The sequence below is a fragment of the Manis pentadactyla genome, chromosome 13 (assembly GCF_030020395.1).
Source record: "Manis pentadactyla isolate mManPen7 chromosome 13, mManPen7.hap1, whole genome shotgun sequence".
NCBI classification, from domain to species: domain Eukaryota; kingdom Metazoa; phylum Chordata; class Mammalia; order Pholidota; family Manidae; genus Manis; species Manis pentadactyla.
Window position 1 is genome coordinate 61,253,343 of NC_080031.1, and position 19,878 is coordinate 61,273,220.

General features: G+C 38.1%; 1 protein-coding gene across 5 annotated transcripts in view; it reads right to left on the minus strand.

Annotated features, from left to right (window-relative positions):
* CDC42SE2 (CDC42 small effector 2) overlaps window positions 1-19,878 on the minus strand; it is a 148,785-nt gene that overhangs the window by 80,981 nt on the left and 47,926 nt on the right. The window contains exon 3 of one of the 5 annotated variants that reach the window (XM_057491168.1): window positions 18,789-18,851. The exons of the other annotated variants lie outside the window; for them this stretch is intronic. The gene's annotated coding sequence lies outside the window, so the exon portion shown is untranslated. The remainder of the gene's footprint in view (window positions 1-18,788; window positions 18,852-19,878) is intronic. 5 annotated transcript variants of the gene reach the window in all.

A 19,878-nucleotide genomic window follows, 5' to 3' on the forward strand; every position in this document is an offset into this window, starting at 1 on the left:
AAAAAATATGTGCAACTCCCAACAGAAAGGATCCAAGGAGGACAACACCAAGACACATAATAATTGAAACGGCAAAGATCAAGGACAAGGAAAGAGTTTTAAAGGCAGCTAGAGAGAAAAAGGTCACCTATAAAGGAAAACCCATCAGGCTAACATCAGACTTCTCGACAGAAACCCTACAGGCCAGAAGAGAATGGCATGATATATTAAATGCAATGAAACAGAAGGGCCTTGAACCAAGGATACTGTATCCAGCACGACTATCATTCAAATATGATGGTGGGATTAAACAATTCCCAGACAAACAAAAGCTGAGGGAATTTGCTTCCCACAAACCACCTCTACAGGACATCTTACATGGACTGCTCTAGATGAGAGCACTCCTAGAAAGAGCACAGCACAAAACACCCAACATATGAAGAACTGAGGAGGAGGAATAAGAAGGGAGAGAAGAAAAGAATCTCCAGACAGTGTATATAACAGCTCAATAAGCGAGCTAAGTTAGGCAGTAAGATACTAAAGAGGCTAACCTTGAACCTTTGGTAACCACGAATTTAAAGCCAGCAATGGCAATAAGTACATATCTTTCAACAGTCACCCTAAATGTTAATGGACTGAATGCACCAATCAAAAGACACACAGTAATAGAACGGATAAAAAAGCAAGACCCATCTATATGCTGCTTACAAGAAACTCACCTCAAACCCAAAGACATGTACAGACTAAAAGTCAAGGGATGGAAAAACATATTTCAGGCAAACAATAGCAAAAAGAAAGCAGGGGTTACAGTACTAATATCAGACAAAATAGACTTCAAAACAAAGAAAGTAACAAGAGATAAAGAAGGACACTACATAATGATAAAGGGCTCAGTCAAACAAGAGGATATAACCATTCTAAATATATATGCAGCCAACACGGGAGCACCAGCATATGTGAAACAAATACTAACAGAACTAAAGGGGGATATAGACTGCAATGCATTCATTCTAGGAGACTTCAACACACCACTCACCCCAAAGGATAGATCCACTGGGCAGAAAATAAGTAAGGACACGGAAGCACTGAACAACACAGTAGAGCAGATGGACCTAATAGACATCTATAGAACTCTACATCCAAAAGCAGCGGGATATACATTCTTCTCAAGTGCACATGGAACATTCTCCAGAATTGACCACATACAAGGCCACAAAAAAAGCCTCAGAAAATTCCAAAAGATTGAAATCCTACCAACCAACTTTTCAGACCACAAAGGCATAAAACTAGAAATAAATTGTACAAAGAAAGCAAAGAGGCTCACAAACACATGGAGGCTTAACAACACGCTCCTAAATAATCAATGGATCAATGACCAAATCAAAATGGAGATCCAGCAATATATGGAAACAAATGACAACAACAACACTAAGCCCCAACTTCTGTGGGACACAGCAAAAGCAGTCTTAAGAGGAAAGTATATAGCAATCCAAGCATATTTAAAAAAGGAAGAGCAATCCCAAATGAATGGTCTAATGTCACAATTATCGAAATTGGAAAAAGAAGAACAGATGAGGCCTAAGGTCAGCAGAAGGAGGGACATAATAAAGATCAGAGAAGAAATAAATAAAATTGAGAAGAATAAAACAATAGCAAAAATCAATGAAACCAAGAGCTGGTTCTTTGAGAAAATAAACAAAATAGATAAGCCTCTAGCCAGACTCATTAAGAAGAAAAGAGAGTCAACACAAATCAACAGTATCAGAAACGAGAAAGGAAAAATCACGACGGACCCCACGGAAATGCAAAGAATTATTGGAGAATACTATGAAAACCTATATGCTAACAAGCTGGGAAACCTAGGAGAAATGGACAACTTCCTAGAAAAATACAACCTTCCAAGATTGACCCACGAAGAAACAGAAAATCTAAACAGACCAATTACCAGCAACGAAATTGAAGCGGTAATCAAAAAACTACCAAAGAACAAAACCCCCGGGCCAGATGGATTTACCTCGGAATTTTCTCAGACATACAGGGAAGACATAATACCCATTCTCCTTAAAGTTTTCCAAAAAATAGAGGAGGAGGGGATACTCCCAAACTCATTCTATGAAGCTAACATCACCCTAATACCAAAACCAGGCAAAGACCCCACCAAAAAAGAAAACTACAGACCAATATCCCTGATGAACGTAGATGCAAAAATACTCAACAAAATATTAGCAAAACGAATTAAAAATACATCAAAAGGATCGTACACCACGACCAAGTGGGATTCATCCCAGGGATGCAAGGATGGTGCAACATTCGAAAGTCCATCAACATCATCCACCACATCAACAAAAAGAAAGACAAAAACCACATGATCATCTCCATAGATGCTGAAAAAGCATTTGACAAAGTTCAACATCCATTCATGATAAAAACTCTCAGCAAAATGGGAATAGAGGGCAAGTACCTCAACATAATAAAGGCCATCTATGATAAACCCACAGCCAACATTATATTGAACAGCGAGAAGCTGAAAGCATTTCCTCTGAGATCGGGAAGTAGACAGCGATGCCCACTCTCCCCACTGTTATTCAACATAGTACTGGAGGTCCTGGCCACAGCAATCAGACAAAACAAAAACATACAAGGAATCCAGATTGGTAAAAAAGAAGTTAAACTGTCACTATTTGCAGATGACATGATACTGTACATAAAAAACCCTAAAGACTCCACCCCAAAAGTACTAGAACTGATATCGGAATTCAGCAAAGTTGCAGGATACAAAATCAACACACAGAAATCTGTGGCTTTCCTATATACTAACAATGAACCAACAGAAAGAGAAATCAGGAAAACAACTCCATTCACAATTGCATCAAAAAATAAAATACCTAGGAATAAACCTAACCAAGGAAGTGAAAGACTTATACTCTGAAAACTACAAGTCACTCTTAAGAGAAATTAAAGGGGACACTAACAGATGGAAACTCATCCCATGCTCGTGGCTAGGAAGAATTAATATCATCAAAATGGCCATCCTGCCCAAAGCAATATACAGATTTGATGCAATCCCTATGAAACTACCAGCAACATTCTTCAATGAACTGGAACAAATAATTCAAAAATTCATATGGAAACACCAAACACCCCGAATAGCCAAAGCAATCCTGAGAAAGAAGAATAAAGTAGGGGGGATCTCACTCCCCAACTTCAAGCTCTACTATAAAGCCATAGTAATCAAGACAATTTGGTACTGGCACAAGAGCAGAGCCACAGACCAATGGAACAGACTAGAGAATCCAGACATTAACCCAGACATATATGGTCAATTAATATTTGATAAAGGAGCCATGGACATACAATGGCAAAATGACAGTCTCTTCAACAGGTGGTGCTGGCAAAACTGGACAGCTACATGTAGGAGAATGAAACTGGACCATTGTCTAACCCCATATGCAAAAGTAAACTCAAAATGGATCAAAGACCTGAATGTAAGCCATGAAACCATTAAACTCTTGGAAGAAAACATAGGCAAAAACCTCTTAGACATAAACATGAGTGACCTCTTCTTGAACATATCTCCCCGGGCAAGGAAAACAACAGCAAAAATGAGTAAGTGGGACTATATTAAGCTGAAAAGCTTCTGTCAAGCAAAAGACACCATCAATAGAACAAAAAGGATCCCTACAGTATGGGAGAATATATTTGAAAATGACACATCCGATAAAGGCTTGACGTCCAGAATATATAAGGAGCTCTCACGCCTCAACAAACAAAAAACAAATAACCCAATTAAAAAATGGGCAGAGGAAATGAACAGACAGTTCTCCAAAAAAGAAATACAGATGGCCAACAGACACATGAAAAGATGCTCCACATCGCTAATTATCAGAGAAATGCAAATTAAAACTACAATGAGGTATCACCTCACACCAGTAAGGATGGCTGCCATCCAAAAGACAAACAACAACAAATGTTGGCGAGGCTGTGGAGAAAGGGGAACCCTCCTACACTGCTGGTGGGAATGTAAGTTAGTTCAGCCATTGTGGAAAGCAGTATGGAGGTACATCAAAATGCTCAAAACAGACTTACCATTTGACCCAGGAATTCCACTCCTAGGAATTTACCCTAAGAACGCAGCAATCAAGTTTGAGAAAGACAGATGCACCCCTATGTTTATTGCAGCACTATTTACAATAGCCAAGAATTGGAAGCAACCTAAATGTCCATAATAGATGAATGGATAAAGAAGATGTGGTACATATACACAATGGAATACTACTCAGCCATAAGAAAAGGGCAAATCCAATCATTTGCAGCAACATGGATGGAGCTGGAGAGTATTATGCTCAGTGAAACAAGCCAAGCGGAGAAAGAGAAATACCAACTGATTTCACTTATCTGTGGAATATAAGAACAAAGGAAAAACTGAAGGAACAAAACAGCACCAGAATCACAGAACTCAAGAATGGACTAACAGGTACCAAAGGGAAAGGGACTGGGGAGGATGGGTGGGTAGGGAGGAATAAGGGGGGGAGAAGTAGGGGGGTATTAAGATTAACATGCATGGGGGGGTAGGAGAAAAGGGAGGGCTGTACAACACAGTGAAGGCAAGTAGTGATTCTACAACATTTTGCTATGCTGATGGACAGTGACTGTAAAGGGGTTTATAGGGGAGACCTGGTATAGGGGAGAGCCTAGTAAACATAATATTCATCATGTAAGTGTAGATTAGTGATAGCAAAAAAAAAAAAAAAAAAAAGGGCAGTTCCTGTGTGGTAACCTCCAACGAGTTCTACACAAGGGTATAAAGGGCATATAAAAGTGTAGGCAAAGGGTCTCTTTGCGTTTATACAGAAGATCAAAGCCTAATTGGGCTACCCCGAAAATGAACTAAGATACGATATGAAAAAGAACTTCCAACATCTGCACTCTCTGGAAGACTCATGCCAGAAGATGATCATCAAAAAACCCCAACAAAGATCCACACACTGCTACAGCTGTAGATGCACTCATCCCACCAGTTCCTGGACTTGCCATGGGAATGAGAAAGGAGATATCTAAGCTGGCCTGTGCATACAGTAAAACAACAAAATTGGACTGGATCTATACTGTTGGAACTCAACCAAGAATTTGGAGAAGTGCAAATTGTAGCGCTCCAAAGTCTTACAACTACAAACTATTTACTGTTAAAAGAACATATGGCATGTGAACAGTCCCCAGGAATGGGTTGTTGTAATTTGTCTGATTTCTCTCAGACTGTTCAAGTTCAGTTGGACAATATCCACCATATCATAGATAAGTTTTCACAAATGCCTAAGGTGCCTAACTGGTTTTCTTGGTTTCACTGGAGATGGCTGGTAATTACAGGTATGCTTTGGTTATGTAACTATACTCCTATTATGTTAATGTGTGTGTGCAATTTAAGTAGTAGCTTAAAACCTATACATGCTGAAGTTACTCTACAAGAAGATATATCAAAGAAATAATCAATCTTCCCATGTTTTCTTCCGCCTGCTACTTCTATAGCTTTTCTTCTTCCTTCCTCATTACAACCCTTAAATAGAATTCGTGCCTCATATCAAATTTACCAAGTATCATAATTCTTCCAAGTGGTAAAGATACCTCAAGACAAATGCTGGGCATAGAAGCCACAGGGCATAAATATGCAAAGAAGTAAAAAGCTAACTTTTTCAAACAATAAGGCTTCTCTTTCACTTACCAACTTCACATTTCCCTGTATGGCCCCGGAAGATGACTGGTTAGCCAGAGACGGGTAAGATTCCTCAAGGGAGGAACAACCTAAGACAGGCACAGTCGCAGGGGGGCCATCAGGTGAGAAATTGGGGATCAACAGAGGTGAGGCTTAGAACCTCACCCCCCTGTTCTGAGAGAAATCTTCTGCATACGTGGATGTTTTATTGCCCTGGTCTAGCTTGGATTAACACATAGTCTACAGGCACACACCTGATCATCTACATTTGCTCTCTTACAACACTAAACTATGTTTTCTACCTTTATCTTGTATCTACCTACCACTTCAGCATTTTATTAAAAATAATAATAATAAAGAGAGAAATGTGGTATCCCCATATAAATCAAGTATAAAAACCAAATGAGTATTAATATTTGAACTGTTTAGAGTTCATAATGCATGAGTAAAACCAAAAGTTTCTGTGATGACTGCCCTTGTACTGTTCACTATGTAACTTATTCATTATGTAAGAATTTGTTCTACATGTAAAAACTTGTTTGTTATGCCTCAGAAGATTGGAGACTGACAAAAATTAGGCTTGGGGTGGATTAATGATTGTGCATTGAGCATTGACTCCCCTATACAGAATTTTATTGTCGTTAACAACCATTTGATCAATAAATATGAGAGATGCCCTCACAAAAAAAAAAAAAAAAAAAAAGGACAGACTTCCAATGGTAAAATAAATTAGTAACCGGGATGTAATGTATAGCATAAGGAATATAGTCAAGATATTTTAACAGCCTGTTAGGGTGATAGCTGGAACCTAGAATTATGTATATAAATGTTCTACCACTGTGTTGTACACTTGAAACTCATGTAATGTAATACTGTGTGTCAACTACCCTTCAATAAAAAATAATTAAAAAAAAAAAAAAAAAAAAAAAACTACAATGAGGTATCACCTCACACCAGTAAGGATGCCTGCCATCCAAAAGACAGAGAACAACAAATATTGGTGAGGCTGTGGAGAAAGGGGAACCCTCCTACACTGCTGGTGGGAATGTAAATTAGTTCAACCATTGTGGAAAGCAGTATGGAGGTACATCAAAATGCTCAAAACAAACTTATCATTTGACCCAGGAACTGCACTCCTAGGAATTTACCCTAAGAATGCAGCAATCAAGTATGAGAAAGAACAATGCACCCCTATGTTTATTGGAGCACTATTTACAATAGCCAAGAATTGGAAGCAACCTAAATGTCCATCGATAGATGAATGGATAAAGAAGATGTGGTACATATACACAATGGAATACTACTCAGCCATAAGAAAAGGGCAAATCCTACCATTTGCAGCAACATGGATGGAGCTGGAGGGTATTATGCTCAGTGAAACAAGCCAAGCGGAGAAAGAGAAATACCAAATGATTTCACTTCTCTGTGGAATATAAGAACAAAGGAAAAACTGAAGGAACAAAACAGCAGCAGAATCACAGAACTCAAGAATGGACTAACAGGTACCAAAGGGAAAGGGACTGGGGAGGATGGGTGGGTAGGGAGGGATAAGGGGGGGTGGAGAAGAAGGGGGGTATTAAGATTAACATGCATGGGGGGGTGGGAGAAAGGGGAGGGCTGTACAACACAGTGAAGGCAAGTAGTGATTCCACAACATTTGCTATGCTGATGGACAGTGACTGTAAAGGGGTTTATAGGGGAGACATGGTATAGGGGAGAGCCTAGTAAACATAATATTCGTCCTGTAAGTGTAGATTAATGATACCAAAAAAAAAAAAAAGGGCAGTTCCTATGTGGAGACCTCCAATGAGTCCTACACAAGGGTATAAAGGGCATATAAAAGTGTAGGCAAAGGGTCTGTTTGTGTTTATACAGAGGATCAAAGCCTAATTGGGCTACCCCGAAAATGAACTAAGATACGATATGAAAAAGAACTTCCAACATCAGCACTCTCTGGAAGACTCATGCCAGAAGATGATCATCAAAAAACCCCAACAAAGATCCACGCACTGCTACAGCTGTAGATGCACTCATCCCACCAGCTCCTGGACTTGCATGGGAATGAAGAAGGAGATATCTAAACTGGCCTGTGCATACAGTAAAACAACAAATTTGACTGGATCTATACTGTTGGAACTCAATCAAGTATTAGGAGAAGTGCAAATTGTAGCGCTCCAAAATCTTACAACTACAGACTGTTTACTGTTAAAAGAACATATGGGATGTGAACAGTCCCCAGGAATGGGTTGTTTTAATTTGTCTGATTTCTCTCAGACTGTTCAAGCTCAGTTGGACAATATCCACCATATCATAGATAAGTTTTCACAAATGCCTAAGGTGCCTAACTGGTTTTCTTGGTTTCACTGGAGATGGCTGGTAATTACAGGTATGCTTTGGTTATGTAACTATACTCCTATTATGTTAATGTGTGTGTGCAATTTAAGTAGTAGTTTAAAACCTATACATGCTGAAGTTACTCTACAAGAATATATGTCAAAGAAATAATCAATCTTCTCATGTTTTCTTCCACCTGCTACTTCTATAGCTTTTCTTCTTCCTTCCTAATTACAACCCTTAAATAGAATTCGTGCCTCATATCAAATTTACCGAGTATCATAATTCTTCCAAGTGGTAAAGATACCTCAAGACAAATGCTGGGCATAGAAGCCACAGGGCATAAATATGCAAAGAAGTAAAAAGCTAACTTTTTCAAACAATAAGGCTTCTCTCTCACTTACCAACTTCACATTTCCCTGTATGGCCCCAGAAGATGACTGGTTAGCCAGAGACGGGTAAGATTCCTCAAGGGAGGAACAACCTAAGACAGGCACAGTCGCAGGGGGGCCATCAGGTGAGAAACTGGGGATCAACAGAGGTGAGGCTTAGAACCTCACCCCCCCGTTCTGAGAGAAATCTTCTGCATACGTGGATGTTTTATTGCCCTTGTCTAGCTTGGATTAACACATAGTATACAGGCACACACCTGATCACCTACATTTGCTCTCTTACAACACTAAACTATGTTTTCTACCTTTATCTTGTATCTACCTACCACTTCAGCATTTTATTAAAAATAATAATAATGAGAGAAATGTGGTATCCACATATAAATCAAGTATAAAAATCAAATGAGTATTCATATTTGAACTGACTGTTTATAGTTCATAATGCATGAGCAATACCAAAAGTTTCTGTGATGACTGCCCTTGTACTGTTCACCATCTAACTTATTCACTATGTAACAATTTGTTCTCCATGTAAGAACTTGTTTGTTATGCCTCAGAAGATTGGAGACTGACGAAAATTAGGCTTGGGGTGGATTAATGATTGTGCATTGAGCATTGACTCCCCTATACAGAATTTTATTGTTGTTAACAACCATTTGATCAATAAATATGAGAGATGCCCTCACAACAACAACAACAACAAAGTACACACTTCCAATTGTAAAATAAATAAGTAACCAGGATGTAATGTATAGCATAAGGAATATAGTCAAAATATTGTAACAACTTGGTATGGTGAAAGCTGGTACCTAGAATTATCATGTATATAAATGTTGAATCACTGTGTTGTACACCTGAAACTAATGTAATGTAATACTGTGTGTCAACTACCCTTCAATAAAAAATAATTATCTACAAAAAAAATTTTAAAAATATGTGCAGCTCTATACTCAATGCAGCATTATTTACAATAGCCAAAATAAAGAAGTAACCTAAGCTTCCATGGATAGATGAATAGAGATGTGGTAAATATATATATACAAAGTGGAATCTTACTGAGCCATACAAAGGAATGAAATCTTGCCATTTGCAACAACATGGGTGGACCTAGAGGGTTTTATGCTAAGTGAAATGAGTAGAGAAGTAAGACACAGAAAGACACTCTACAATTCCACTTACATTTGTTAATTTGTTTTGTCTTTTTCAGATTCCAAACAAAAAGAGACTCATAGATACAGAGAACAAACTGGTTGCTGCCAGATCAGAGTGGTGTGTGGAGGCTGGGGAAACAGGGGAAGGGGATTAAAAGGTACAAACTTCCTTATAACTGGGGATATAATGTACAGCATAGAGAATATATTTAATAATATGTAGCAACTTTGTATCGTGACAGATAACTAAGTTTTTTTATTGCTTTGTAATGTATATATTGAATCACTATGTTGTACTCATAAAATATTGCATATCAACTACACTTCCAATATAAAAAAAAACTTCAGCATGTATTTTGAATGCAGGATTTCACTATATATCTATGTGTGTATACATGTATGTATTTGACAGATACTGTTGAGCAATTACTATGTACCAGGCCCTGGGAACACAGTGCACTCAACAGAGAGTGATTCAAATAGAATGAAACACTTTAAATTTTTTTTAACTCACTAACTCAGTTAAATGTAGGTATGTAGCACGCACCAAACTGTAGGGTCACCTTCTATTTTATTTTTCTGCTGAAGAGGTGATTCAATTTTGGGTTTTATTCAGTCAAGTCCCAGGTCTCTGACAAGTAGAACTAGGCTTCTGAGCTGTCCACAGTTTGGGGCATATTCAGAAATATTGCTAATTTGCATCTACTTCAGGCCCTGATGGATGCAGATAAGACAAAAATTTCAATTTTATGGATATTAAACCTAAGGAGCTTAAAGCTCAGTGAGAAAAACAAACTTTATTTCAAGGGAAAAATGAAATCACGAGAATGTCTCCATATGTGGGAATAAAAGCTAGTATATCGCAACTGAACATATAAGGAATTCACCCAAAGTCAATGATTTTGGCCATACCCTGGGTTTTCAATAAGTCTTTTTTGCGAAGAACCCAGTGACAAGAATCACCTATTTGGACATTCTCATGTAATGGTTTTTTTTTCCTACAACTATGGAAATCCACAACTTCATTTTCCAACATGCTGGGGCTCTGCCTCACTTTTATCAGAGTATAGAGCTCCTTTAATGAGTACCCATCATGGTGCTAGACAGGGCATTCTGATTGAGAATTTCAATGATCTCTGAAATAGTAGCCACCCATATTACCTGCTATCACACCACAACTATTTCTGGTGGGGATATGTAAAAAGAAAACTAGTTGGGACTACCAGTCCTTGCATACTGGAGGAACTAAAGGCATTCGACCTGGCTGCTGTTTCAACCGTCAATGATGATACACTTACAAAAGATCTGGGAGGAATTAGACCACAGTACTGCCATGTGCACTGTGTTACACAGAAGGTGCTCATTGAGCACTTTAGGAATAACTGTGGCTGTTTCTTTACAAATTGGACTACTTTCCAATTTAGTACATATGTAACTACTTTTTCATGATACTATTTTATTATCAGTGTAGATACTAAAATAATACATTTTTTAGATGTTCAAACCTTTTTGAATCTGCCTGTAAAGTCAGAATCTTGAATATTGAGGGAAATTTTTTTTTTAATGTGGTTTAGAGCAGGGTTTTGTTTTTTTAAATTAAGGTATCACTTATACACATCTTATGAAGGTTTCACATGAGCAACATTGTGGTTTCAACATTTACCCATATTTTCAAGTTCCTCTCCCACCCCATTGCAGTCACTGTCCATCAGCATAGTAAGATGCTACAGAGGAAAAAAATATTTGAGTGCTAGTCACACATTATACTATGTCCTTTGACAAATATGATCTCATTTAACTTTTATAATCCTAAGCTCTAAGAAGTATTATCCTTTGGAAATGAGGAAACTATGCTCAGACACATTAAGTAACTTGCAGACAGACAATTTTCTCTATATTCTTTTTTAAGGTCTAGTTCCATGCTATCTTAAATTACAATTATTTATGACATACTGCTTCTTGTAAGCTCCATTAAGGTAGACTGAATTATTATATCTCTTATAACACCTGACATGGTAACTTGTCCTAGTATTTGGGGGAAAAAAAACTTAGTAAGTTAAAATACATAGAGAGTGTTGTAATTTGGAGGGTGTCCATCAGGGTAGTAAGATGCTACAGAGTCATTACTTGCCTTCTCTGTGCTATACTGCCTTCCCAGTGCTGTACTGCCTTCCCCATGACCTACCTATATTGTGAGTGCTAATTATAATGCCCCTTAATCCCCTTCTCCCTCCCCAGCCCCCTTCCCTTTGGTAATGCTAGTCCCTTCTTGGAGTCTGTGAGTCTGCTGCTGCAGTGGGGAGAGGCTCTCCTGTGCTTCGTAGAATACTCAGCAGCACTCCAGGCCCCTATCCAGTAAATGTCAGTAGCAATCCCTCACCACCAGGGTGACAACCAAAAATGTCTCCAGTCCCTTGTCAAATCCCCCTGGATTTTGGTTGCCTCCAACTCCACCAAGAACCCCTGCTGTAGGGAAAAGTATTACTGTAAAAATAAACTGAAAAATAAGTATATGATTTCCTCTACTCCAAAGAATCCCCTTCAGAGGGGAGAAGTTAAGGAGAAGATTCCCTGAGCCAAGCTTCTAACTACATTTTCCTCAAAGGAACAATCAGCAACACAAAATTCTAAAAATCTTATGTGGTATTTTAAGATGCCTACAAATTCTTGGTTATTCCTCCAAATGAGAGATAGAGACAAATTCTCTATATTGAATTCAGGGGAACTTAGTGACTTCTTTGACCAATGAAACGAGGCTGAAGTCATGTTTTGGAACTGATGGAGTCTTAAAAAGCCTTGTACCTTCCACCCCGAAATCCAACTACCCTAAGACTGCCATGCTGGAAAGACCACACACAGGCTAGTGGCTCCCGTTGGGCCCAGCCTGTCAGTCTCCTCAGCCAGAGCACCAGCCAGGTGAATGCAGCTGCCCAGGATCCTCCAGCCTATCTGCTAGCTGAACACTACCCAATGACCTTTGTTGATGCCACATTTAAAGGAATTGCCAAGACCTGCTCAAATTTCTGACCCTCAAAATTGAGATATATAATAAATAATAGTTGTTTTAAGCCACTATGGTTTGAGTTAGTTTTCATACAGTTTGTATGTATTTTACATATATGTACTCTTCAATTAAAAAATTTCCTGTGTTTTAGAGGAAATCTTTGCATAACTATCTTTCTTGGCTCAAAAGAGGTCCTCCAGTTCCTATCAGAATGACAAACTACCACAAGGCTTCTGGTCCCTTCCTCCACAATAAAGCCTAGGGGGAAATAAAGTAAATCTGGATTCCAGGAACAGTAACAGCAGAACAGCAATAAAAGCAACAACAAAAACCAAATACTGATGGGAATTAAAAAAAAAAAAGTGGTACTGAGTATGTCTGAAAGGAAGCTAAGCTAGTGACCTATAGCCAGGAGCAAAAGCCATAGAAGTAAAAGTTAAAAGATTACCTAAAAGCTATTTTAGATTCTTTCCTTGCCCTTCCATTGACTGCCCCTTCACCACAGAAATGAGCAGGAACAGTCAAGATGTCTTTGTCAACAGGATAAAATCAGGGCGGCTTCCTCCTGGGAGTGGAGGGAAAACTTACGCTAACAGGTACAGAACTGACTAGACAGACTCTTCCTGTGAGCAGACACTCTTCCCAGCCCCTCTCCCCCCAAACCTGTACAAAGCTGGTGGTGAATTATAATCTAAGATAACTACCTCTTAGAATCAGTATTACTTATTTCTAAAAGTTTAAAAAATCAAACTCTGATCAGAAATTGCCTGATGCAGTAGCAGCCAATGGAAGAATTTAACAACTTAGTGGAGCCAGGTGGCTATTTGACATGATGCTCAAGCACTGGCTCTACTTAAATTCACCTAGACCACAACAAACTAAGACCTGGCTTTTGGTCACTCCTTATGATACATTAGTAGGTTAAATGGCCATTTAAATTAGCCCCTCCTCCTAAGGGATCATTAGCTTACTCACCAAAAGAAAGAGACATCAAGAGTATAAAACTACCATAAAAGAAAGACAACACATTAAACTACCTAAGTAGAATTACTGTATTGGACAATTCAAGAATGTACAGGAAGGAACTGTGAAAGTGAATAAAGGAAACTTCATTTAAAATGGAGTTGGAAGGAAGAGGATTAAAGATGGCAGCGTGACAGGTGAGACAGAGGCTTCCTCCTAAAACCGCATATAATACGAAAATATAATTAATACAACTAATCCTGAAAGAGCAACAGGAAAGAGGGCTGCACCAGACTGCATACACCTGGAGAAAAGAGCAGAACTCATGGAACAGGGTAACATACCAAAGCTGTGGCCCAGCAGGACCAAGCCCTGCCCCCACTCCAGCTCACTGGCTGGAGGAAGAGAAATGGAGCAGGGAGCGGGTAGAGGCCTGGGACTGCTGAATACCTAACTCTGGAGATCTGTTAAGGGAGCACAAACCTACATTTCATGGTGCTTTCATGATACTCTCATGATTAGGGGATCAGAAGATAAGACAGGCAGAATTCCTGGAGAGACTGAGATTCCAGCAGCTTGTGGAAAGCAGGGATCTATATCTGGCTGCTCTGGGACAAAAGAAAGGCAGGCAGTCTGACAGACTTCCTAACAAGGAAGCCCTTAGCAAGAGGGCCCCGACATTGCTTCAGGGGCTGAGCAGCTCCAGAGAGTAGAGCTTCTGGACACGAGAGTGCACCATATACTAATATGAAATGCGAAAGGAACCTGGTTCAGAGTAAAATTAATATAACTCCTGAGAAAGATGGCATGGACCTCATGACTCTTCCTGAAATGGAGTTCAAAATAAAAATCATTAACATACTAATGGAGGTACGGAAAGATATTCAAGAACTCAGGAATGAATTCCAGTCGGAGATCAAATTGTTGAAAAGCACAATGGAGGTATTAAAAGCAGATTGGATACAGTGGAGGAGATGATAAATGAAATAGAAACTACAGAAGTGGAATACAAAGAAGCTGAGGCAGAGAGAAAAAACGATCTCTAAGAATGAAATAATATTGAGAGAACTGTGTGACCAATCCAAACGGAACAATATTCACATTATAGGGGTACCAGAAGAAGAGAGAGAGAAAGGGATAGAAAGTGTCTTTGAGGAGGTAATTGCTGAAAACTTCCCCAATCTGGGGAAGGAGATAGTCTCTCAAGCCATGGAGATCCACAGATGTCCCAACACAAGGGACCCAAGGAAAACAACACCGAGACATATAGTAATGAAAATGGCAAATAACAAGGATAAGGACAGACTATTAAAAGCAGCCAGGGAGAGAAATAAGATCACATACAAAGGAAAGCCCATCAGGCTAACATCAGACTTCTCAGCAGAAACATTACAGGCCAGAAGGGAGTGGCATGATGTATTTAATGCAATGAAGCACAAGCACCTGGAACCAAGATTACTATATCCAGCAAGATTATCGTTTAAATTTGAAGGAGGGATTAAACAATTTCCAGATAAGCAAAAGCTGAGAGAATTTACCTCCCACAAACCATCTCTACAGTCTATTTTGGAGGGACTGCTATAGATGCAAGTGTTCCTAAGGTTTAAAAGCTGTCACCAGAGGTAATAAAACCACAGTAAAGAAAGTAGAACAGCTAATTACTAAGCAAATGCAAAATTAAATTAACTATCCCCAAAGTCAATCAAAGGACAAAGAGTACAGAATATGATACCTAATATATAAAGAATGGACGAGGAAGAAAAAGGAGGAGAAAAGGAAAATAACTTTTAGATTGTGTTTGTAATAGCATATTAAGTGAGTTAAGTTAGACTCATAGATAGTAAGGAAGTTAACCTTGAACCTTTGGTAACCACGAATCTAAAGCCTGCGATGGCAATAAGTACATGCCTATTGGTAATCACCCTAAATGTAAATGGACTGAATGCACCAATCAAAAGACATAGCGTCACTGAATGGATAAAAAAACAAGACCCATCTATATGCTGCCTACAAGAGACTCTCTTTAAACCCAAAGGCATACACAGACTAAAAGTTAAGGGATGGAAAAAGATATTTCATGCAACTAACAAAGAGAAAAAAGCAGGAGTTGCAATACTTGTATCAGACAAAATAGACTTCAAAACAAAGAAAGTCACAAGAGACAAAGAAGGACATTACATAATGATAAAGGGGTCAATCCAACAAGATGATTTAACCATTATAAGTATCTAGGCTCCCAACACAGGAGCACACCCACATATGTGAAACAAATACTAACAGAATTAAAAGGGGAAATAGAATGCAATGTATTCATTCTAGGAGACTTCAACACTCCACTCACTCTGAAGGACAGATCAACCAGACAGAAAATAAGTAAGGACACAGAGGCACTGAACAACCTATCAGAACAAATGGACCTAACAGACATCTACAGAACTCTACACCCAAAAGCAGCAGAATACACATTCTTCTCAAGTGCACATGGAACATTTTCAAGAATAGATCATATACTAGGCAACAGAAAGAGCCTCAGTAAATTCAAAAAGATTGAAATTGTACCAACCAGTTTCTCAGGCCACAAAAGTATGAAACTAGAAATAAATTACGCAAAGAAAATGAAAAATTCCACAAACACATGGAGGCTTCACAACATGCTCCTAAATAACCAATGGATCATTGACCAAATAAAAACAGAGATCAAACAATATATGGAGACAAATGACAACAATAATGCAACACTGCAAAACCTGTGGGTCACAGCGAAGGCCATGCTAAGAGGAAAGTATATAGCAATACAGGCCTACCTCAAGAAAGAACAATACCATATGAGCAGTCTAAACTCACAATTAACAAAACTAGAAGAACAACAAATGAGGCCCAAAGTCAGTAGATGGAGGGACATAATAAGGATTAGAGCAGAAATAAATAAAATCAAGAAGAATAAAACAATAGAAAGAATCAATGAAAGAGCTTGTTCTTCAAGAAAATAAACAAAATAGATAAACCCCTAGCCAGACTTATCAAGAAAAAAGAGAGTCTACACACACATACAGAATCAAAAATGAGAAAAGAAAAATCACTACGGACACCACAGAAATATAAAGAATTATTAGAGAATACCATGAAAAAGTAATATGCTAACAAACTGGATAACCTAGAAGAAATGGACAACTTTCTAGAAAAATACAACCTTCCAAGGGTGACCAAGAAACAGAAAATCTGAACAGACCAATTACTAGCAACGAAATTGAACTGGTAATCAAAAACCTACATAAGAACAAAATCCCTGGACCAGATAGCTTCACCGCTGAATTTTATCAAACATTTAGGGAAGACTTAATACCCATTCTCCTTAAAGTTTTCCAAAAAACAGCAGGAGGGAATATTTCCAAACTCATTCTATGAGGCCAGCATCACTCTAATACCAAAACCAGGCAAAGACATCACAGAAAAAAGAAAATTACAGACCAATATCTCTGATGAACAAAGATGCAAAAATACTCAACAAAATATTACAACTTTTTAGAAACCTGACAAACTTGGTAATGTGTATTTTGAAAAGGTCTAGACTTCAAGAACATTTTAGATATAATTCACAAAAATATTTTCTAGGAGTATTTTTTAATTTTTAGTATCTTTATACTGAAGGAGAATATACAGAAGCTAATCTTATTGAGTGAGCAGCTTATGACAACTTTCGAATTTTTTAAATAATAAAATATGGTGTGGATAATTTCAACATCCACTATGCCAAAAAAAGTACTAGTTTTCTTTCCACTAAGTGCTTTATATTTTTATCAGTTTCATCAGCTCAAATCCACAGGAAACCACTGCCTGCCTTGATTTTTGGAATGCTGCCCTAATTCTTCTCCCCTAGGCCTTGTTGTCAGGGTTGCAGCTGCACAACAAATTCTTATTAAAATGTAAGTCTTTAAAATGCAGTCTCTTGGAAGGGATATAAAGGATTTCATTATCTTTTCTGAAAACTCACAGGGAGGGTTAAGCCCCCACACTGCCCAAGCCATACCACCCCTTGCACCCTTCTCCACCAACTCACACAAAACACTGTAAATAGAGCAGCTCGGTCTTAAATATTCAAATAAAAGAGCCCAGAAGGAATAAACTACATAGTAATAAACCTTAAAGTCTAGCAAAAATTATTTTTAAATGACTTCTAATACTTTTGATATAATCATAGGTTATAGCTGGATAGACACAGACCAATGTGAATACTACTACTTCTAAATACTACTACTAAAATCTTTTAAAGAATAAACACTTCCAAGACAGAATAGGCATTTCTGCAATAATAATTTCAGAAACTTCAAGTCACAAAAATAAAAACTGCAATTAATTTACTCAAAACATAAAATATTTTATAAGCTGTCAATTTTTTGTTCTAGAACATTCATGCCCCCAAGTTTTCCTGGAAAAGGAGGAAAAAAGTGAATGATAATTTACACTCCTTTTCCATTTTTTACTGGGATCTCGTGTGCTTTTCTTCTCTGGATAAAATCCATAAACACTGCTTGTCCTTGCTCTTCATAGAAAATTTATGGCTAAATTCATCTTGTGAGAAAAGTTAACACAAACTGTCAAGACTGTAAAGGTAAAACTATTTTCAACTAAAAGTAGACAGTGGTCAAACAGTCTAGTGCAAAGTAAAAAGAGAATACAGTTTTTTATTAAAACATAGTATTTTTAATGTTGGCATACGGTTAGAATTCTTTTAACATGCAGAACCGTAGAATTGTCTATGGTAGGGAAAACAATTAAAGTTAGCAAAATTCACTGGGGTTAAGCATAGCCTACTCTGTTCCCTAGTAATTCATTAATAGTTAAATCTGGGGGAAATAAATTAGGGAGAGGTGCAGAGTGAAGGGTACTATTCCTTGAGGATCTTATTCAACACACACCTCAAGTTATAGCAAAAAAGCATGCTGAGAAACAGTTCTATTTTAGGAGCTCCAACTTAAATCATTAAGCTAAAAGTACTTGATAAAATTTTTTAAGTATACCAGAAATATTTAATTATAATGCTTCTTAAAAATGTAAATTGGGATCACCTCATATCCATTATGATGGCTACTATCAAAATAATAAAACAGACAGTAAGTGTTGGTGAGGATGTGAAGAAACTGGAATCCTTGTGCACTGTTGGTAAAATTGTAAAATAGTGCAATCCCAATGGTGAACAATTTAGAGCTTCTTCAAAGTTTTAATTGCTTCTACAACCCCACCTCTGAGTATATACTCACAAGAATTGAAGGCAGGGTCTCAAAAAATATTTGCACACCCATGTTTGTTCACAGCAGCATTATCTACAACAGTCAAGAGGGGGAAGCCAGATGAATCATCCATCATCAGTCACTGAATAAACAAAATGTGACATATCCATACAGTGGAGTATCATTCGCTCTTAAAAAGGAAGGAAATTCTGTCACATGCTACAACACAGATGAACCTTGAGGATCTAATGCACTGTATGTCCAATTAAAGAACCATGGTGAGTAAGGAAAAAGCAGGAACAGCCTGGCTATATCTAGCAAGGTGACTACAGCCTTTATGTTATATAATAATACAAATTTGTCATTGCTAGAGAGATCAATAAAAGCTCTCCCAGAGGCAGAACTGTTCTCTAAACCACTTTCTAAGACCCTGGTGTAGAAAACAACTAGAGCTGAAATAAGAGGTTCAGAATTCTATGCCATATAATAACTTAAAAATAAGTGGTTTCCCACAGACTCTTAGAGCACCAGGATGAAGTCTGGGGGGTAGGGTGGGGGAGATAAGACTCTGGATCTGGAAAAAAAATTAACAGTGGGGCTTGGAACGACCCTTCTCCCACCTTCCATTCCCAACCCATTTAAAAGACCAGTATTTCAGGTAAATACACCAAGTTGCATAAAATTAAAACCTGTATGTTTAAGTCCTAACTAAAAGGAATGGGCTCAAAAAGTCCTGTTCAGTGACAAGTGGAACTTTAGCCTAAGAAAAGCACCCATCCTAACAATGGCCAGCTCAGTCTGGACAGGCGCGTCTTAGTCCTAGGCCTCTATCGCTCTCAAACTTCTTTGCCCAGAACCCTATTCTCATTCTATAGTTTTTGACCCTAATACCTTTATTCACATCAGCCTTACAGTCAAGGTTTTTAACCAATTATCTCAACTGGACTAAGAAAGGACAGCTGATACTTGAACAAAGCAGTGGTTAGAGGTGCTAACCCCCAAACAGTCAAAAATATGCATGTAGCTTTGAATCCCCCAAAATGCAACTATTGATAATCTGTTGATCAGAAGCCTTATCAATCATTTAAAGTCAATTAACACATATTTTCTAAATTGCATT